Here is an 8,516-nt window from a genome sequence, read left to right on the forward strand (position 1 = left end):
GTGGAACTCTTTGCCGCAGAAGGCTGTGGAGGTCGGGTCATTGAGTGTCTTTAAGACAGAGATAGATCGGTTCTTGATTAATAAGGGGATCAGGGGTTATGGGGAAAAGGTAGGAGAATGGGGATGAGAAACATACCAACCATGATTGAATGGCGGAGCAGACTCGATGGGCCGAGTGGCCTCATTCTGCTCCTATGTCTTATGGGAAATAAATATGACACTGCAAGGATTGGCCCTCATAACCCCCGATCCCCTTATTAATCAAGAACCGATCTATCTCTGTCTTAAAGACACTCAATGGCCCGACCTCCACAGCCTTCTGCGGCAAAGAGTTCCACACATTCACCACTCTCCGGCAGGAGAAATTCCTCGCCCTGTTATCCGCCAGCAACTGGCTTTCCGGGAATCGAACATGGTTGGCCTGACTCGTTCAGCTCATCCGGAGTCCCGCTACCTCGGAGCACTGAGTCTCACGCTTCACGTCCTGGTACGCCCTGCATCAAACCTTCCACTGGAGGCCGAGAATAATACACCTTACCCAGCTCCCCCATGGAGGGAGACACATTCCTCCCGACACCTGGTTACGGGGATAAGGCCTGGGTAGGATTGTTGTCGGCGTGGGCCCGATGGGCCGAATGGCCTCCTCCTGCACTGCATGACCGCGGGAAACCCACCACAACAAGCAGACCGATCGCACAGTGCAGGCTAAATACGGTTCAATCAGATTTATTGAGGAAAGGTAAGATTACATGGATGCAAGCGCAAATCAGCATGGTTTTCATCGATGGCGGGCGGCGCGACGTCAAGCCCCATTTGAACTGTAACCATGAGACCAAACCTTGCCCGGCGAGGGTGCAGAAACGTACGGGGAGGCTTTCACTCTGGCAGGTGACCGCCCTGTCGAGTGTGGCGTGGCGCAATTGAGGGGGCCTGAGTTGAATGGCCCATTGAGAGTGGGACGTCCTACCGCCTTTGGGGAGAGATTGGCAGGACAGGATGTTGCCTGGTATTACCAGGATGTTGCCTGGTATGGAGGGGCTTGGTTATGAGGAGAGATTGGGGAAACTGGGGTTATTCTCCTTGGAAAGACGGAGGATGAGGGGAGACTTAATAGAGGTGTATAAAATTATGAAAGGCATAGATAGGGTGAACAGTGGGAAGCTTTTCCCCGGGTCGGTGGTGACGTTCACGAGGGGTCATAGGTTCAAGGTGAAGGGGGGGAGGTTTAACACAGATATCAGAAGGATGTATTTTACACAGAGGGTCGTGGGGGCCTGGAATGTGTTGCCGGGCAAGGTGGTGGAGGCGGACACACTGGGAACGTTTAAGACTTATCTAGACAGCTATATGAACGGAGTGGGAATGGAGGGATACAAAAGAGTGGTCTAGTTTGGACCAGGGAGCGGCGCGGGCTAATTGTTCCTGGTTTCTCGTTTCAAGGCTTCATTCTATGATCATCTTGCTGGTGCCAGTACAGAGCGAGACTGCGGATAGTTGGGAACCTGTCTCGGGGGCAGGGAATTCATATGGTGTTCGTGGAAGTGGAAATGACTAGGGTTGGGAAGCATTTTCCGATCGGGGCCATTGTGATCTCCTGGACTCGTTTCGATCGCCTCAGGGGGTCGGAGAGGAATTTCCCAGATTTTTTTCCCCCATATTGGCCCTGGGGTTTTTCACTCTGGGTTTTCGCCTCTCCCTGGAGATCACATGGTCTGGAATGGGGGGGTGGGGGTAAGTTAATAGGTTGTAATGAACAAAGCATCGTAGCTGTGAGGGACAGCTCGGTGGATAGGATATTGGTATGTAGATAGGCTGGAAAATTGGGCGGGGATCCTGGATTCAGGATTCAATCCTGGACCAGGGAGCGGCGCGGGCTTGGAGGGCCGAAGGGCCTGTTCCTGTGCTGTATTGTTCTTTGTTCTTTGTTCTTTGTTGACAGGAATTGGAGCGGGGCTGGGGGCAAATGAGAGGGCGAAAGAGAGATGGGAAAATGGGGTGAAAGGGTAAAGGTTAGGGGAATATGACAGCGAGGACTGGGTCTTGAGCGGGAGAGGCCGCGGGGAAGACGGGGGTGGCATTGGTGGCCCTCAGGTAGGTGGTGAAGGCGGGACCGTCGGGCGAGGGGGCGTAGTTTTGGCAGGAGGCACCCCTGAGGTGGGGGCCGCAGGTGAAGGACATGTCAAAGGTCACACTGCCGTATTTGAGGTAGAAGATGTCGCTGTGGTTACCGGAGGTCAGGGGTCGCTGGCAGGAGCCCAGCAACCTGTCCTTGAAGACCTTGTTGCGGTCCCAGACCTCAACGATCAGTTGGTGGCCTGACTGGGCCTTCACGACGCCCAGGTTCAGGGTGACGTTCCAGGTGGGGTTGTTGTCGTTGTGGCGCACCGGGGTCTGATCCTTCGCCTGGCCGCACTTGACGACCACGTAGCCGTCGGTGGCCGAGGTGAGGTCGCCCCAGAGGTTGCGGCCTTGCCTGACCGTCACCCGCAGGACGCCTAGGCCCTTCTCGGTGGAGCAGCACTGCCGGGTCACCCAGGCGCCCTCGTGGCACAGGCAGGAGCAGGAGTCGGACGGGTCGTGTTGAGACCCAGCCGGGCATTCGCTGGCCCCGTCGCAGCGCCGGGTCAGGCCGTTGGCCTTGATGTAGTCGCTGATGTAGCGCCGCAGGTTGGCGTGCCGGGGGTCCCCGTAAGGCAGGAGGTGGTGCAGAGGGGCCAGGGCGTAGCTCACCATGCCCGGGTTCCTGGGCAGGCTGTCCGCCCAGCGGGTGAAGGCCGTGCCATCCTCTGAGAAGAAGAGGTCCACCCCTTGGCGGGCATCGCCCCCCGTCACGTCAATGTCCCGGTCGCTGAAGGCCTGGTGGAAGCTGTCATTGTACTGCATGGCGCTTGCCAACTTTTTGCACTGTTTGGATTTAGCTGAGCCCTTGGCCATTATGCCCACCTGGGCACCGGCCTCCACCTCCAGGCAGTCCTTCACCTCCTCGGAGGTGTAGCCCTGGGACGCCGCCTCGCAGGTGCGAATAGCCGTCACGTCGCGGAAGCGGCCGCCCAGCTCCACCGACTTGATGAAGTGGGTGCCGTAATTGCTCACCAACTTCTGGTAGTGGTACTGGGTGCCCGCGTGGGAGATGTTGGGCAGGCTGGCCAGCGAGAGGGCAAACTGGGGGGACAGGAGGGGTTGGTCCTTCACCCGACACCGGTAGTAGCGGCAGTGGAACTCGTGGCTGGTGAAGCTGTAGTGGTCCGACTTGGTGCGGGTGGCGCCGAAAGCCATCACCTTGGATTTGGAGCCTGCCAACATTAGGTTGGTGTTGACGCCAGGCTTGGGCGTCACCTGGAGGTCGGCGCGCCAATCGTTGGAGATCGTCGAGGTGGCGGACTTGCCCAGCTCCGCCGCGGAGCGGAATAGGCGGCTGGACAGCGAGCGCTTGCAGGACTGCTGGACCCTCCAGTCCACCAGCGAGAGGGGCAACCTCTGGCGGACATTGGAAAGGAGCTCGTTCTGGCAGAGGGTGCAGGTGCCGTCGGGGTTACGCCAGCTGTTGACGTCGATCACGAAGGCCCCCTTGTTCTGCAGGGTCACCACGTCGTAGCCCTCCCCCACCAGGCCGGCCCCGGGCACAAATTCAGCGTCGCGGCACTCGCTGACGGTGCCAACGTTGCAGTCGCCGAGGGCGTCCTGGAAGGTGCAGAGGAAGAAGAGGAGGGTGGCTCGCCGTCGACACAACATGATGGCAGCTCCAGCTGGCACAGCAGCAGCAATCTGCAAAGGAAAGAAGGTTAAGTGGATTCGTCCCTGCAGAGGTTGTTTGCACAGCTGTGAAGTGGATTTCTAAATTTGTTGGATTGACAGTTTTATGAGCTGCAAAGCTTTTTAATATGTTGGTAAAGTATGGTCATCATGCTTCCCCCACCAGGGTGGGCCCCCGACACAAAGCCGGCACGCTGACACTCTCTGGCGTTGCAAATTGCAGTTGTAGAGGGCGTCAGCGGAACAAAGATGCAGAAGCAAGGTGGTACAGCCATCTGTTTGGCCTTGCAAAAGCTCCCAGCAACAGCAGATGAAAGGTCTGAGGTAGAATAATTAATATAAAAAGGTCTGAGGTAGCAATTAATATAAAAAATGATAGTAAAAGTTTTTATAAATATATAAAAAGGAATAGAGTGGCTAGAGTGAATGTTGGACCCTTGGAGGACGAGAGGGGGGAGTTAATAGTGGGAAATGAGGATATGGCTGAGTCTTTAAATAAGTTTTTTGTGTCGGTCTTCACGGTGGAGGACACAAATAGTTTGCCAAATATTAACGATAGAGGGTTGGCAGCAGGAGAAATACTTAATACGATTAATGTTACCAGAGAGGCAGTGCTGGGTAGACTAATGGGACTGAAGGTGGACAAGTCCCCGGGTCCGGATGGAATGCATCCCAGGGTATTGAAAGAAATGTCAGAGGTAATAGTGGATGCGTTAGTGATTATTTATCAAAACTCGTTGCATTCTGGGGTAGTGCCGGTTGATTGGAAAACGGCTAATGTTACGCCGCTGTTTAAAAAAGGAAGGAGACAAAAGGCGGGTAACTATAGGCCGGTCAGCTTAACGTCTGTAGTAGGGAAAATGCTGGAATCCATTATTAAAGAGGAGATAGCAGGGCATCTGGATAGAAATGGTTCGATCAATCAGACGCAGCATGGATTCATGAGGGGAAAGTCGTGCTTGACGAACATGTTGGATTTTTATGAAGATGTGACGAGGGCGGTTGATGGAGGAGAACCGGTGGATGCGGTGTTTTTGGATTTCCAAAAGGCGTTTGATAAGGTGCCCCATAAAAGGCTGCTGAAGAAGATTAGGGCACACGGAGTTGGGGGTAGTGTGTTAAAGTGGATTGGGGACTGGCTATCCGACAGGAAGCAAAGAGTCGGAATAAATGGGTGTTTTTCCGGTTGGAGGAAGGTAACTAGTGGCGTGCCGCAGGGATCGGTACTCGGGCCGCAACTGTTTACCATTTATATAGATGATCTGGAGGAGGGGACGGAGTGTAGGGTAACGAAGTTTGCAGACGACACAAAGATAAGTGGAAAAGTGAATCGTGTGGAGGACGGAGAAGATCTGCAGAGAGATTTGGACAGGCTGAGTGAGTGGGCGAGGATATGGCAAATGGAGTATAACGTTGAGAAATGCGAGGTTATACACTTTGGAGGAAATAATAACAAATGGGATTACTATCTCAATGGAAACAAATTAAAACATGCTACCGTGCAAAGGGACCTGGGGGTCCTTGTGCATGAGACGCAAAAGCCCAGTCTGCAGGTACAACAGGTGATCAAGAAGGCAAATGGGATGTTGGCCTATATTGCGAGGGGGATAGAATATAAAAGCAGGGATGTCTTGATGCACCTGTACAGGGCATTGGTGAGGCCGCAGCTGGAATACTGTGTGCAGTGTTGGTCCCCTGATATGAGGAAGGATATATTGGCATTGGAGGGAGTGCAGAGAAGGTTCACCAGGTTGATACCGGAGATGAGGGGTTTGGATTATGAGGAGAGGCTGAGGAGATTGGGTTTGTACTCGTTGGAGTTTAGAAGGATGAGGGGGGATCTTATGGAGACTTATAAGATAATGCGGGGGCTGGATAGGGTGGAGGCGGAGAGATTCTTTCCACTTAGTAAGGAAGTTAAAACTAGAGGACACAGCCTCAAAATAAAGGGGGGTCGGTTTAAGACAGAGTTGAGGAGGAACTTCTTCTCCCAGAGGGTGGTGAATCTCTGGAATTCTCTGCCCACTGAGGTGGTGGAGGCTACCTCGCTGAATATGTTTAAAGCGCGGATGGATGGATTCCTGAGCGGTAAGGGAATTAAGGGTTATGGGGATCAGGCGGGTAAGTGGTACTGATCCACGTCAGATCAGCCATGATCTTATTGAATGGCGGGGCAGGCTCGAGGGGCTGGATGGCCTACTCCTGCTCCTATTTCTTATGTCTTATGTCTGAGAAGAGGAGAGACAGAATGAATGATCTACGCCTGAATCTGCTGTGGAAGGGGGGAATAGTAAGTTTGCAGATGACACGGAAATTGGCGGAGCGGTAAATAGGGAGGAGGAAACTCTCAGATTAGAGGATGATAGAGGAATGGCTGGTCAGATCACCAGCAAATGGAATTGAACCCTGAAAACAACAGCACGGGGTTAGACACAGAGTAAAGCTACCTCTACACTGTCCCCCATCAAACACTCCCAGGACAGGTACAGCACGGGGTTAGATACAGAGTAAAGCTCCCTCTACACTGTCCCCCATCAAACACTCCCAGGACAGGTACAGCACGGGGTTAGATACAGAGTAAAGCTCCCTCTGCACTGTCCCCATCAAACACTCCCAGGACAGGTACAGCACGGGGTTAGATACAGAGTAAAGCTCCCTCTACACTGTCCCCATCAAACACTCCCAGGACAGGTACAACACGGGGTTAGATACAGAGTAAAACTCCCTCCACACTGTCCCCATCAAACACTCCCAGGACAGGTACAGCACGGGGTTAGATACAGAGTAAAGCTCCCTCTGCACCCTCCCCATCAAACACTCCCAGGACAGGTACAGCACGGGGTAAGATACAGAGTAAAGCTCCCTCTACACTGTCCCCCATCAAACACTCCCAGGACAGGTACAGCACGGGGTTAGATACAGAGTAAAGCTCCCTCTGCACCCTCCCCATCAAACACTCCCAGGACAGGTACAGCACGGGGTTAGATACAGAGTAAAGCTCCCTCTACACTGTCCCCCATCAAACACTCCCAGGACAGGTACAGCACGGGGTGAGATACAGAGTAAAGCTCCCTCTACACTGTCCCCCATCAAACACTCCCAGGACAGGTACAGCATAGGGTTAGATACAGAGTAAAGCTCCCTCTACACTGTCCCCCATCAAACACTCCCAGGACAGGTACAGCACGGGGTTAGATACAGAGTAAAGCTCCCTCTACACTAACCCCATCAAACACTCCCAGGACAGGTACAGCACGGGGTTAGAAACAGAGTAAAGCTCCCTCTACACTGTCCCCCCATCAAACACTCCCAGGACAGGTACAGCACGGGGTTAGATACAGAGTAAAGCTCCCTCTACACTGTCCCCATCAAACACTCCCAGGACAGGTACAGCACGGGGTTAGATACAGAGTAAAGCTCCCTCTACACTGTCCCCCCATCAAACACTCCCAGGACAGGGAAAGCACGGGGTTAGATACAGAGTAAAGCTCCCTCTACACTAACCCCATCAAACACTCCCAGGACAGGTACAGCACGGGGTTCGAAACAGAGTAAAGCTCCCTCTACACTGTCCCCCATCAAACACTCCCAGGACAGGTACAGCACGGGGTTAGATACAGAGTAAAGCTCCCTCTACACTGTCCCCCATCAAACACTCCCAGGACAGGTACAGCACGGGGTTAGATACAGAGTAAAGCTCCCTCTACACTCCCCATCAAACACTCCCAGGAAAATTACACCAAGGGGTTAGATTCAGAGTAAAACTCCCACTGCACTGTCCCCATCAAACACTCCGAGGACAGGTACAACATGGGGTTAGATACAGAGTAAACCTCCCTCTACACTGTTCCCATCAAACACTCCCAGGACAGGTACAGCACGGGTTTAGATACAGAGTAAAGCTCCTTCTACACTGTCCCCCATCAAACACTCCCAGGACAGGTACAGCACGGGGTTAGATACAGAGTAAAGCTCCTTCTACAATGTCCCCCATCAAACACTCCCAGGACAGGTACAGCACGGGGTTAGATACAGAGTAAAGCTCCCTCTACACTGTCCCCCATCAAACACTCCCAGGACAGGTACAGCACGGGGTTAGATACAGAGTAAAGCTCCCTCTACACTGTCCCCATCAAACACTCCCAGGACAGGTACAGCACGGGGTTAGATACAGAGTAAAGCTCTCTCTACACTGTCCCCATCAAACACTCCCAGGACAGGTACAGCACGGGGTTAGATACAGAGTAAAACTCCCTCTACACTGTCCCCCATCAAACACTCCCAGGACAGGTCCAGCACGGGGTAAGATACAGAGTAAAGCTCCCTCTGCACTGTCCCCCATCAAACACTCCCAGGACAGGTACAGCACGGGGTTAGATACAGAGTAAAACTCCCTCTACACTGTCCCCCATCAAACACTCCCAGGACAGGTACAGCACGGGGTTAGATACAGAGTAAAACTCCCTCTACACTGTCCCCCATCAAACACTCCCAGGACAGGTACAGCACGGGGTTAGATACAGAGTAAAGCTCCCTCCACACTGTCCCCATCAAACACTCCCAGGACAGGGACAGCACGGGGTTAGATACAGAGTAAAGCTCCCTCTCCATTGTCCCCATCAAACACTCCCAGGACAGGTACAGCACGGGGTTAGATACAGAGTAAAGCTCCCTCTACACTGTCCCCATCAAACACTCCCAGACAGGGACAGCACGGGGTTAGATACAGAGAAAAGCTCCGTCGACACTGTCCCCATCAAACA

At 53.3% G+C, this 8,516-nt stretch overlaps 1 pseudogene across 2 annotated transcripts in view; it reads right to left on the reverse strand.

Moving 5' to 3' along the window:
• Positions 1-717: 717 nt before the first annotated feature.
• The window catches only part of LOC144481787 (perforin-1 pseudogene), a 47,253-nt pseudogene continuing 39,454 nt past the window's right edge, over positions 718-8,516 (reverse strand). For both annotated transcript variants that reach the window (XR_013495777.1, XR_013495776.1), the window contains exon 2: positions 718-3,765. The product of XR_013495777.1 is annotated as a perforin-1 pseudogene, transcript variant X2 (transcript). The remainder of the gene's footprint in view (positions 3,766-8,516) is intronic.

This window comes from Mustelus asterias, chromosome 32 (genome assembly GCF_964213995.1).
Source record: "Mustelus asterias chromosome 32, sMusAst1.hap1.1, whole genome shotgun sequence".
NCBI classification, from domain to species: domain Eukaryota; kingdom Metazoa; phylum Chordata; class Chondrichthyes; order Carcharhiniformes; family Triakidae; genus Mustelus; species Mustelus asterias.